Source organism: Papaver somniferum, chromosome 9 (assembly GCF_003573695.1).
Source record: "Papaver somniferum cultivar HN1 chromosome 9, ASM357369v1, whole genome shotgun sequence".
In the NCBI taxonomy this organism is placed as follows: Eukaryota; Viridiplantae; Streptophyta; class Magnoliopsida; order Ranunculales; family Papaveraceae; genus Papaver; species Papaver somniferum.
The window spans coordinates 89,645,262-89,659,293 of NC_039366.1; positions in this window are offsets into that span (position 1 = coordinate 89,645,262).

The following is a 14,032-nucleotide window of genomic DNA, read 5'->3' on the forward strand; positions in this document are numbered from 1 at the left end:
CCTTCACAAGAATTTATAACCTTAAAAGTCTTGCAAAAATGCCCTGGCAGCTAGGTTATGACTATAATGGCTATTAAGTTGGTCGTTATTGTCTGTTACAGCTTAAATCCATCTCTTATCTCCTAATCAACCGTGTGATCAATTTCATTTTGTCATGAGAAAGTGATGGTCAAACCGTCTTTTTTATACTGTCGTTTAAAGAGACATCATTTAATTCTTCCCCGAAGAAGAAAACAGATGCGCTGAGAAAGGAAGTTGATATATATGGCTACATAGATTCATCACCTTTTTTTATTTATTTTTGACGAAAAATATGTTAGTTTATGAAAAGAAAGTCAAACTCATAGTTCATGCATGCTGAAGTGATACTGGCGAATACTTTCCTATTGCGAAACACTCAGATCCCCTCAGATCCACAGATTTGAAAATGTCCCGGTCCCAAGGTTCATCACCTATGTATTTTTATTTTAAAGTTGCAATGGAACTTGTTCAAGATAAGTAAGCAATTACTGTCAAATTTATTTGACTCGGGAAATCGTACTTCCTCTTCTTGTTTGTTGTTGTTTTTTTATTTTATTTTTGAAGCATAATTGTACTTCCTGTTGGACTTTGAAGCGGAATTGTACTTCTTCTTGGACAAAGGACGTCGACCAGGTGAATGGTAAAAACAAGAACAACGTCGGTATTTCTCGTTTAAGAAGTAATAAAAGATCATGTTTGTGTTCTCGGTTCTCCTTGAGGTGGGCTCGCAAGCTGCAGCGACCTGCCTTATGGATGATCACTAGCACGAACAGATGATATGTACCACCCATTTTATGAGTGTAATAGTACAGTACTAAGCACGCTGCATGCATGCCCATAAATAGGGTGAGTAGGTTCAGGTTGTGCATTGGATATAAGGGTGTCCTGTTTATTACAAAGGATAGCACGCTAGAGTAACTTTTTTTTTTTATGGCCCTTTCTATATATATATATATCCGTGAGGGGAGGATCCAATTAATATTAAAATGATAACATTTGTTTTGTTAGTTTAAGAAACGAGTAATCATTCCAGGAGGGTAAAGTGCTAGCAGATTATAACAACAGAAGAGGATCAGATATTTTCTGGACAACTGAGAATACTATAGAATTTTTTTTATCTTATTTAGAAAAATTATCACAAGCTAAGGTAAGATTCATAAACAGAGAACACAATACAACAGCAGACTCAGTAGCTAAAGAAGCAAGGATCAGAAGACTACAACACATGTCAAAGCACGTGCAACAGCAAGTGCAAAACGAAAGCATTACTTCTAATGTTTTTGATAAAAATGAAATTGTAGACCTTCTGTATTATATTGCTTAATTAATATATTATCAAAAGAAAAAAAATCGTTCCAGGAGGGTTTTTTCTTTTGAATAGACGTGCGTCTGTTAGAATAGAATTTTTATCTATGAGCTTTCATGAAATTTTTTATTTTCGATATGTGAGCGTTCACAAATTTTGAAAATACACTCTCGTTTCAAAGACGGATGCTCGCGCAATAGAGCAAAACTATCTTTATTTATTTATTTCAAATTTTCGTGAGTTTCACGTTAAAATATATTTTTTGTAAAATCAATGTTTTGGTTTTAAAAAACTGCTGAAAGTAGACAATTACGCATGGTGAAATAATGTCTATATGTGAGTTTTCACAATTGTAAAATGGACGTCTGTCCAATTTTTGAAAAATCAGTGAATAATTCTAAACAAATTGGAAGCTAATTTTGCATTATGTTTTTTCTTTTCTTTTTTTTTTAATTATTTTTGTATATTCATGAAAATTATTATACTATATATTAATTTACAGGAATCTTCAAGAAGTTTAACATAAGGGAGAGGATCCTTGACATAGTAATTATCACACTATTTCATAATTTTGATGTCAATTCTTTTTATGAAATTTAAAGCACAATATATTTGAAGCTAATTTTTTGTGAGTATATTTTTCTAACAAAGTTCTATATTAACACAAAAAAATAGCAAAATTCGAGACGTATCGCACTGCTCTTTACCACCGAGAAAATCAACCATATGGGAATTATTAGTTGAAATTGAAATCGGCATAAATGGTAACGTTTACTATCTCGAAACGTATTGATTTTTAGTAGGAATACAGAGTATTGTATAGAGCTGGAAAACAAGCCAAAATCCGCGGGTTAGCTCGGACCGGCCCGCAAAAAATCCGTGCCCGGCTCGGCTGGTTTCTAAACAAGCCGGGTTAGGGCTGGAGAAATGTTGTCTTGTGGAAAAACGGGTTAACCCGGACCGGACCGTAAATCCGTGGATTTAACCCGTAACCCGTATACAGTAATGAGTTTCACTTAATTTCTACCGTCAGATTATCTTGGATTAATCACGTTCGTTTGTTTAAGATATAAAAGCCAAAAACCCTAAGGAAGATTTCATTTCTTCTTCCTCTTTTCTTTCTTCTCCACTGTCTCCTCACCGCCTCCATCTTTGTTCCACACTTCACAGGGTTTTGCTAGTGCTCCCTAGAGGTTGAAGATAATCAGATCGACTGTAAGAGTTGATCTAAAGTTTGATTTTGAACTCGGTTCAAGGTGGATCTGTGACTGTGAGATGGTAAAGCGAATCTGAGAAGAAAGCGGAGTTTACTTAGGGGTTTGGAACTTTGGATTATGGAATTACAGGGTTTTGATTATTATTTGAATTTCCGTTGGATTTACAGAGAAGGGATGAAGAAGTTTGGGTTTGTTGCTGCTACAGCCTACCAATGAATCACTTTCTATAGAATTAATGGTTGATTGAATCAACCATTAAAAACCCTTAAATCTCTTCTTCAATCAGCGGACATGGATGCATGCAATTGTAATGAAAAATCATTCAAACAACTGAAAACGGTAACTGGTTCACAGATCTTCTCGAGATTCTTATGTTTATAATTGATTACTTCTATGATTGTTCTTCAATTTATTGTATTTGGTGTTTAATTTTATGTTTTCACTCTTCTACAGGAAAGCACCAGTTTTTGTACAACGGATGTTTGTGTAAATGACCCGGAGAGTTTGGTTGGCTGGAATCATTCGGTTGATTGAAAACTAGTGGTTTATATTGAATTGAATAAAATTTGTGGATTTGAGGAAATTGTTATTTAGGGGAGTTCTGTTTTTGTGTGAATTTTTAGATATTTTGTTGGATTTTGTCGAATTGAGAATTTGATGCAGAGTAAAATTTGAGGTTGAAGAATTTAGGGGCAGAAATCATAGAGATAAGTCTCAATTTCTGATTGAATTGATTTTTGTAGGATTTTTGAGATGAATTGATTTAAGTAATTGGAGGTTGTAACCAACCTAGTGGTAATGCTCAAGGCACTGATGGTTAGAGACGGTTGATGGCAGTAAATAAGAGAAAATGGTTGAGCTTGGTTATCGTTGTTTGATGGAAGAAGATGGAGGCAGTTGAGAAATGGGTTTATCATGGACCATGGTGGTGAGTCCGGAGACGTTGAAGAACTCAAGTGGAAAAATTGTTTTTATTCTCCATATATGTTTTAGATTAATCCTTATAATTAATTTACATCTTGCAATTTGTCACAAATTAAGTTTATTAAATTTAAATTTTATATTTAATTAAACAAGCGGGTAACCCGTAAACCCTCAAGCTTTACCCGCTACGGGAGCGAGTTGAAGAAATGGCCACCTGTGAAGAATTTTAACCCGCAGATTTTGGCCCGTGTTAACCCAAACCCGTATAACCCGTAACAAGCCAGGCCCGGCCCGCTCGTTTGCCAGTTCTAGTATTGTAAGAAAGACAGATCACCCGAAGTTTAGCTTCAAATGTATTGTCATTTAGGTTCCACAAAAGAAAAAAAATGGGGCCGAAATTATAAGATGGGTGAGAATAACCATGTCGACAGATCTCGAGAAAATGAGTCGTTGAAATGTTTATTCTCGAAATTATCTCACAATTTCGACATCAACGTTTTATAAAATTCAAAGGATTAACGTTCTGGTAGTATGTTTTTGTTAAAGTACCCTACATTTCTACCAGTATGAGAACAGTCTGCGATATTCGTATAATCCCACCTGTTAAAGTTTACGGGCATCCAACCCAAAATTAATTGGCAATGAGTGCAGCGACTCTTCCATATTATATTTAAGTTAATTAAGCGGATTCTAGTGATGTGAGACTATGTACTTTCACATGCCACCTCACGTGTAAGGCAAGTCACTCGACTTACCACGTGGACCTACGTACGAGTAACCAGTCAATCGGTCACAGGTGTACAGGTGAGTGACTAAATCGGGGGGTAACACCTCGGCCAGTATGAGCCTACACCCCGGGTGTACAAGTAACAAAATCGGTTAAACACTTCGACCAGTAACTCAGCCTACACCCGAGTACGCAGGTCTGGGTCTGAGGCTTAGTTCTGATACCATGTTAAAGTCTGCGGGCATCCAACTCAAAACCAATTGGAAATGAGTGGAACGGACTTTCCATATTATATTTAAGTTAATTAAGCGGATTCTAGTGATGTAGGACTATTGTCCTTTCACACCACCATATATCACTTCGATAGTCAACCGTTAATACTTAATATTGATATTAAAAAAGTAGATGGTGAGAAATGTAGAGCTTTGCTAGAGGAATATATATATATATATATATATATATATATATATATATATATATATATATTACTAAAAAGTTAGTTTCAAATTTATTAAGTTAAGGCTAGTTCAGCATTGCTGTGAGTTTTAGAAAAGTGTTTTTTCTGTTGTGTTGTGCGTTGTTGTGCTGTGTTATGTAAATAAATCGGTTTGACGTTTGGTAAACTATAATTTAAAAAGCACTTGAAATTAACAAATTGTAAATTCTGTTAGGTAAACTTTTATTTTAAAGTGCTTGTGATGTAGTTAAAGACGAAAATAGAAATATTTCAAAAATTAGTTTTAAATACACTTTAATTATAATAAATTATATTCTTAATTCTAATATATTTAATAAAATATAAGTAATATTTTGTTTAATTAATTAATTTATTTATTTAGATAAAGAGTATTACATTAAAAAATTATGATTATGTTTGCTAAGAAAAATATTATTATATTATAAAGCAAAAAAAAGAAAATATTATTATATTATAATAATTATTATAATATTTTCTTTTTATTAGATAAGAATGCTATTACAAGAAACTAGTTGGAAGTCTAACAAGCTAAGCTCCAACAATGTACTGCTACGTTAATTTAATAAGTAATATTATAATGATAAGTGTACAATATTCAAGGGTAAATTTTTTTTAAAATAGATAATCAATTAAATCAAATTATGTGGGTCCACAACTTCTGCTTTTCCAGTTTTTAAAAGCTAGTGCTGAGTTGCTTTTAAAAGAAGGCCTAAAATGAAAATGCTTCTCTCCAAAAGCACTTTGAAAAATATTTACCAAATAAAAATTTTGGTAAAAATTCGTTACGAGTTTATTATAAAGTGTTTTTGGTTTCCAAACGGGGCTTTAGTGTCGACATTGTGAAACAGTGTGAGAATAACCATGTTAACGGATTCCACCCCAGTATGATGCTTATTTTCTTTAAGAGAATCTCTAATAATGGATCAGAATATATCTACGCGGAGGTCATCATTTGAATTTCAATATATAAAAATTGTGGCATGGAAATTTTCCGAGGTTCAACGGTAAATTCACCGGTCCGACTTTCTAGAATTCAATCTTGGGAGAGAGATAATTTTTTTTAATAAATTTGAAGTCTAAAATCCTATAAGAATAGGATACATCACGAAGATCTTTTTGTTAGAATATGGACATCCAACTTAAAACCAATTGGCAATGAGTGGAGAGGATTTAAGGATTATAAATTGTAGGATCTTAGATAACTCAGACAATGTGGGACTAATAATCTCATCACTCCCCTCGTTGGATCTAATATGTAGAACAATAAATTCGGTGACGCGGAATAAGGGTGCGGTCAAATGACTCGAAACAAATAGCCTGCTATGATACCATATTAATGTTAGAATATGGACATTCAACTCGAAATCATTTGATAATGAGTGGAGAAGTCCTAAAAATTATAAACCGCATGATCTTAATAACCCAGACAATGTTAGACTAATAACCTCGACACTTTTTAACACAATTGGTTTAGTGTAGAAAAAATACCAATATTAGAAATTCCCATTAACCATATAGTTATATTCCATTCAGCCAACCAGTGTCGAAGGAGGAGTATTACATCCATATCCCTTTGACTTGACCACCTCGAACTTCTTCTTTGCACCTAAGGAGTTGACCACCACTACCATGGAAAACACCACCTCGCATCCTCACCACGCCGACCATGGTGTGGAATGTGGAGTAATCAGTTATCATGAGACTAATTAACACCCATTGTTAACTTTTCAACCCCGGACCTTATTAATTAAACTAACACAATGTGTAACAATTACACCACTACCACTACCATTAAAACCACCACTACACCATTGTGAACACATAAATCACGAGAGAATCCACGTGTTCACGAACAATGTTCGCACATACAAAAAACTCTTGAATTAAATGACACATGCATAGAATGGATGATACTATCGATTCATCGACTCAAAGCCTTCGGGCTCATCACTGCCTAGTCGAGTAATATCAGGAATTGATCGTATAAGGAGTAAGAATACAAACACGAACATAAATACGAAATATAAGGGATATAAGATGAATATAAAAGTGTTGAATTATAAATAAGATGGATATTTACGTGGTTCGGCACTAAGGCCTACATCCACGAGGGTTGGTGTTTCACTATGTATTGAATGGTTACAAAGATAGTCGAATGACTTTAGAGTGTACATAGGTCTGCGGAGATAAAGGATATACTTACTCTTCCTATTTCTCTCTCTCCTATCTTCTCCTCTAATTGCTCTAACTTGGTCGACCCCTTTCTCTCTTGGTGGAGAGGGGTATTTATAGGGTTGGACCGTGGGGCCTACTTCTGAGAGCCGTTGCAACCTTATTTTCTTGTGCTTTGTGTCCATCACGCATAGGATGCCCCCTGCGTTCCATGCTTGATCACGAAGGGTTGTCCTCGTTCGTTCCATGGGTTGATTGACACGTACACTGCTCAGAGTGTTTAATGCGGGTAGTTGAGACGTTTGCTCGTGTCAGACAAGTGTCTTCTGCCCCTGTCACATCCGTGTCAGTCAGATTTCTCCTCGTCGTTGATCTTGGCTCTTTCTAGGGATAAGATAAAGTAGATCTTTGGGAGCTATTTGGTGCTCCGCAGTAACGTCATACTTCGGTACACCTTAATTTCCTGCCACCGGATTATCTGGACGAAGATCTGATGTTGATGGGATATGCTTCTTGGTTGTAAGCGTGTCTCATCATGTTTTGATGGCTTGATTCACATGCCTTCCACGTGTTTCTTCATAAACACGTGGCTGATGGTGAAATATGTACACACAATTTTCCCATTTACTTCTGACTCGGGTGTTAGTGGGAGTTTAGAAGAAAAATAACGTCACATATTCCTCATCTCTCTCCTAATAATTTCCCCTAAATATTTTGGCATGTTTCCCACCCCATGCAATAACTGCTCTCTTAAATGGAGGGGACGGTTATGGTTTTTCTCCCAAGCTTATAGATAAGAGAGAGAATGTGAAAAAAATTTAGAAATAAATTTCATTCTCTTTCTGTCAGTCTTCATTTTTTTCAGAGATTTTTGTTCTTTCTCCTTGTTCTCTAGCTATTAACTGCTCTTGTCCTAGCATTAATCACGCCCTGCTCCTGATTCTTTCTGATTCTTCTGCCCTAGCCCGTTTGTTGGTGTTTGTCATCTTCTTTGTGGTGTTGTGGATTCCTTCTATATAGTTATGGGGTTTTTTTACTTTTTCTGCTGTTGGTTTGTCCATCTTCCGCTGTTGTATCGATTTGTTTATCTTCCGCTGTTGTAACTTGGTTGCTTTGTGATGAAGAACACATATGTCGAAGCATATATGCTTGCCCATGTTCTTCTTTACAAAGAGAATAGGCCAGTATTTCGATTGATTGATTGTTCTCTAGTTTTAGGGTTTTTGGGAGAGTCTAAGATGAACCGTCAATTTATTGGTTTTTTGATCTTTGGTGGCCCCCTCGTATTCACCTCTAACCTGTTTTTGTGTTTCCTCGTAGCTATGTATGATCGTCCGCGGTTTCCTTACCAGACCCCGCCGTCTAGTCCGCCAAGATCCCCTCCACGTAGAGACTCCGATATATCTCCACTTGGGGGAGGTTTATCTAAATCTTCGCAAACGGATCCTCGTGGTCATAGGGTTTCATCTTCTTCTGGTACGAAGGCTTTGCCTACTAAGAAAGGGGATCTTCCGAAGGGTCCTTCTGGGTCTAGGCACGCTGTTAACCGTGTTTCTTCTCGTCCTCGTGAAGATTCTAGGAGTACGCAGGCTTCCCCTTGTGATGATTCTAGGAGTACGCAGGCTCCTCCTCCTCGTAGTGAAACATTGGATGTTTCGCCCCTTCGTTACATGGCTCCTCCTTCAGTGCCCCTACAGAATCCTTTGCCGCCTCCTCCAACAGTTTCTTTCAATGGGAAGTACTCCAAGGGTACTACGTTGAAAGCTGATCCGCCTAAAAATCTTCCTTCCAAAAGGAAGGCTTCAGAATTGAGTCCCCCTAAATATTTCACGTCAGATTCCGCATACGAGGAAGAGGCTGCCCCAGTGATACGCAACGTTTCAGTTGGTAAGAAGAATGTCACATTCAAGCATATTGACCTTGAGATGTTCCAGGAAAAACATGAGCTTCAAGCCTTTGAGGTTCGCTTCTATGCCCCTGATGATGATATCACTTACGAACTCATCTCAAAGTATCAGTTTGTTGAGTTTCATCTGTTGACTACGGTTGGATCCTTCGAGGCGGGTCTCATGTTGCCCCTGTATAAGTTGGGTGACTCCTTTTATTATGATGTGCTGGCTGGTCTTGAAGGTTCTTCCACAAACACTCATAGTCGTTCTGTGTCGCAATTGTTTGGGAATTATCTTCATGCACTGAAGGAATGTTATCTGCGGAGCAAGGGGGAGACGATGATGACCTGCTACGTTCCAAATCCTGCTGAGAGAGAGTGGTACACTCCTCAAAATTTTAATAGCTCCTTTGGGGATTATGTCAACAGTAGGAACCGTAGACCGTGGAGTGTTAGTCTTCGTAACATTGTTGCTCCCCGGGGTGAATTTCGTCTTTTAAATGAGGTGAGCGATGCCAAGCTGAAGTATGTTCTTGGCACCGAGGGATCTGCTAAACGGAAAATCTTTCCTGCTCGTGAAAGGATTAAGCGTGATCATGATTATGAGTGGCATGCCACTGTCATTGAAGTTGTTGGCCCTTGGGATTACGGTTGGATTCCTGGTCCGCGCGGTTGACGTTCTTCTGAAAACAGCAAGCCTCGTGAAACTCATCCTGCTCGTTATGAAGATTTCTGTCCTTGGCTTCTGAATTTTGCGGGCATGAATTTTCCTTACGCTCTTGATGTCGTTGATGGAGATGAGGAGGAGGGTTCTGGTGCTACCCTTCCTCCGAAGAGTGCTGCTACTGCCAAGGTACGGTTTCTTCTTATATTCTATATTCTATTTTCCCCCTTTTTTTCCTTGGTTGAAAATTTTTTAAGTGAGGGAGAAAATGAGCCTTTGTTGGAACGTGTACTGGTTTGTAGGTGTCGAAGAAGAAGAAAATTGGGCCCAAGCAATCTTATACTGTTATGACTGGTGAGGCTGAGGTCCATGAGGAGGTTACTAGTCCTGTGAACGAAGGGTTTGCTGAGGATGAAGAAATGTCTGATGGAGAAGAACACACTGATACTTCTCCCCCTGATGACGAGGGTGGTATAGGTGAGGAAGAAGTTTCCACGGGTGGTGATGGTGAAGCTGAGGGAAATATTACCGCAGGTGGTACCGGCGAGGAGGGATCTGCCCCTGCTGGCGATAATACTGGTGATGTGGGTGGTGAAGGATTTGCTGCTGGTGGGAATGAGGTTGTGGGTACTCTGCCTGCTATTTCCCCGGAATTTTCCTTTGGTAGGATATATTCCGCAGGGGAATCCTTTGATGTAAACGCTGCCATGGGTCTTTCCGAAGACTTCTCATTGCTTTTCCCAAATGATGACTGGGATGTGCCTGGGAATCTTGGTAAAGAGGGTGGGACTGGTCAGCAGGCTGAAAGTGCAGGTGGTCACGCCGGGGGTTGTGATGTTGAAACTTGCGCGGACGAGGAAACAACAGCCAAGGAGAAGTCTGCGGTTGAGTCTCCTTCGGAGGATTTCCCTCACTCGCTGATGCTTGAGGGTGAAGATGCCATTTTGGCTTGGCTTAAGAAGAAGAATCTGATGTTCGTCCCTAATCCTGCCCCAATGGTTACTGGTGAGAAGAATTCTTACGCTTATACTCGTCAGATGATGCAATTGTCTTCTGAGGACCGTGTTGCGGAGATGTGGGAGAAGAATTTGAGAGCTTCGGAAGCTAACCTCGTGGTTGACCCTCCATCCTATGTTTCTGATATGATGGCCATAGCTGATGGGTACCAGTACGGTTTTCCCCAGCAGCGTGTCTTGGAGGTAAGTCCTTGTACTTTTTTTTTCGTGATATTCGAACCCTTCGGTGTAATAATGTTTGTCGTTTGAAACATAGATGATGAGGAGCGAACATTGTAACCATGTTCCGTACCAATTCTTCAAAGCAAAATATTTAAAGTTGGAGGCTAAGCTTCGTCATAGAGAAGAGGAACTGTCTGCGGCTGAGGTGGAGATAAATGGACTGAGGAGCCGCCTTAAGGAAAAAGAACAACTGGATAACGCTGAGGAGAGTCTTCGTTTAGAGCTTGCTGCGGTCCGCAACGAATTGGAGCAGACTCGCAGAAATGTCTCGTCCCACACAGGTTCGTATTTTACCAATATTTCACTCCTCGTGATTCCCTACTTGTACTTTGGTGTTATGTCTGAGTCTCCCCACCTATCTTCAGTTGGTGGAGTCCCCGAGATGATATGGCTTCGGAAAGAAAGGGAACGACAGAAGTCCCGTATTATAGAGTTGGTGGAGAAGATGAAAAGCGAAGCCGAAAAGTGGAACGCTCGTGCTGATGAGCACAACGCCTTAGCAGCTGAGTGGCTCGAAAAGCAAACACAAATGGTTGATATGCAAAATAAGTACAACCATGACCGTCATCTGTTCAATGGTACGCTTCTATGGACGCGTGATAACCTGCGGGAAGCTCGAGGACATGCTTCGGATTTAAAGGCTAGAGTGCGCCTTTTGGAAGAAGAGTTACGGCAGGCTCGTTCCTTCTTAGGCCCCGGGGTTAGGGACAATATGTTGCGTCTTACCGAAGAAAGAGATAATGCTAGGGCCGAGGTCGGCGTTCTTAGTAAAGCCCTAGCAGCGTCCCGAGCTGATGTTGCCCGCCAAGTGGAGTCTGAGAGAGATCTCGAAGTAAACATGTATCGACTCCATAAAATGATGGGGGAGATGAATAATGAAGTCAACCATCTTCGTCACTTAGATTCAATGAAGCAGGTAGACTTAGATGCGAGTCAATTTGCTCTTACAAACCTTCAAATGGATTATAAGAAATTATCCGACGAGTATGACTTTCTTGATGAGGCACGGGACGTAGTTGTTAATGAGTATGAAGAGGCTTCGGCTAATGCCGAAGGTATAACCTCGTTTTATCGAGTGTGATTCTGTCATTTCTTTGTTTTAACCCCTTGGTATTTCTTGTTTTCAGCGCTCGAGGGACAGCTTCACGCAGCAAATGACGAGCTTGTAAAAGCTCAATCTTCCTTAGTGCAGCAGGAGGGACAAACCAACTATTTTAAAGGGTTGACCGCGTCTCGTGAGGAAGCAGCAAAGATTGCCTCCAAAGAGGAGGAATGCCTATCTTCATTGTTGTCTCAGGCCCACCAGTGGACCGCTGTTATCACATATAAAGCTCGATGTCAGTTAGATGAGGAGACCAACAAAGTCCTAGACAAGCTTGAACTTGATCTTAAAGCCGAACACGGTCTTGTCAAGAATTATCCGCGTCGTCTCCCACCCGCGCCCTTGCCTGGTTCTTCTGGGCCTTCTTCAGGTGGTAGCGTACCTTCATCTCGCAAAGACAACCTGCTGATGGAGCTGTCTCGTCCAAGTAGATTTCTATTATTAGTCATAGAAAGTTGATCCTCGTTGATTATACAGTTTCAGATCAATTTTTGATGTGTTTCTTGCTCTATTTTATTTGCGTAACTTGTAATCAACTTTTTATGGAATGGATCATCCTTTTGGCATACCTGCGTTATCAATTTATTTTTATTTTAAGTATTGTGAGGCGTTAAATTAGAAATAACTTGCTTTGTAAAAAAGGTTCGAGTGTTTGGGTGCGACACCGAAGGTAGGTACCTTCGTGATCGTCTTGAGACCTGTCACCCCGCTGGCGAATCCTGGGCCAGAGGATTCCCAAACGGTGGGGGCCGAGGCAGCGTTCTAGGATATGGGACGCTTATTTGAAATATTTACATGCACCCATTCCGTCGACCCGCTGCCTTAAAATTGGTTGGGTATCTCTTTCTGCTGGGTGCCTTCCCCATGGTCTTACACTCATAGACACTGATAGGGGAGCCCTGAGAGATTGTAAATTAACTACTTTCCCCAATATTGATAATTTATTATGTAATGTACATGCGTTCACCCAGCGGGCCTTTTGACCATTTCGTTTGCTCGAAGATTTTGCAATAAGTTTGTTTGATTGATAGATTGAGGCCTGTTACTCCTCGTCCAGAGATAGAAACATGTAGAGCGGTTACGTTGCCTTCTTCTTCTGGTATTCTCCACGCAGATGCAAATCTGCGCTGCTCCTATGGGTAGTATGGCTTGATCCATTTAGCATTCCAAGGGTGTCGGAGGACCTCGCCTTTCAGATTGCGAAGATAGTAGGAACCGTTTCCTGCAATGTCGTGTATTATAAAAGGTCCTCCCCATGTAGGTTCTAACTTGCCCCATTTTTTCTCTCGTTGATACCGCAGGATTGTTCTTAACACATACTGCCCTTCTACAAAATTTCGAAGCTTAACCTTTTTGTTGTATTCTCTCGCTAATCTTCGTTGATAATTTTCCATCTTTTGCAATGCTGCTTCCCTCTTTTTTTCCAGGTCGTCCAGTCTCTCTAACATCATGTCTGTTGTGAGATTTTTCTCCCATGCTTCGGTCTTTGTGGTTGGCATGAGGATCTCCGTTGGGATGACTGCTTCAGCTCCATAAGTGAGGAGAAATGGGGATTCCCCGGTGGCAGATCTTCGTGTTGTCCTGTACGCCCATAATACATTGTGTAGCTGCTCACGCCACCGACCCTTATGTTCGCCTAATTGCTTTTTGAGGATAAGGGCGAGGGTCTTATTAGTAGCTTCCGCTTGTCCGTTGCTCTGAGGGTATATGGGCGTGGATTTGTTCCTCCTTATTTTGAAAGTGTCGAAGAGCATGTTTATATTTTTCCCTTGTAATTGCTTACCATTATCGGACACGATTTCTGATGGTATCCCGAACCTGCAAATGATGTTTTGGAATATGAAAGTAAACACATCCACGTCTCTGATCCTGGCTAAGGCTTTAGCTTCCACCCATTTACTGAAGTAGTCCGTGGCTACTATCAAGAATCGTCTTTTCCCTGACCCTTCGAAGAAAGGCCCAACGATATCTATGCCCCATTTTGCGAATGGCCACAGACTATCCACAGAATTTAGCATTGTTGCTGGCGTATGTATCTTTTTGGCGAAACGCTGACATTCTTCACATCGTCGAGATATTCTTGCGACATCTTGTATCATTGTGGGCCAGTAATATCCTTGCATTTTCGCTTTGTCGTCTAGTGATCTCATGCCACTATGATTCCCTGCATCACCGTAATGAATGTCGTTCAGAATTCGATGCCCCTCTTTCCTGGATAAGCAACGTAGTAACGGTCCGAGGAAAGATTTCTTGTACATGACCCCATCCCGAAGATCAAATCTTCCTACTTTGGAG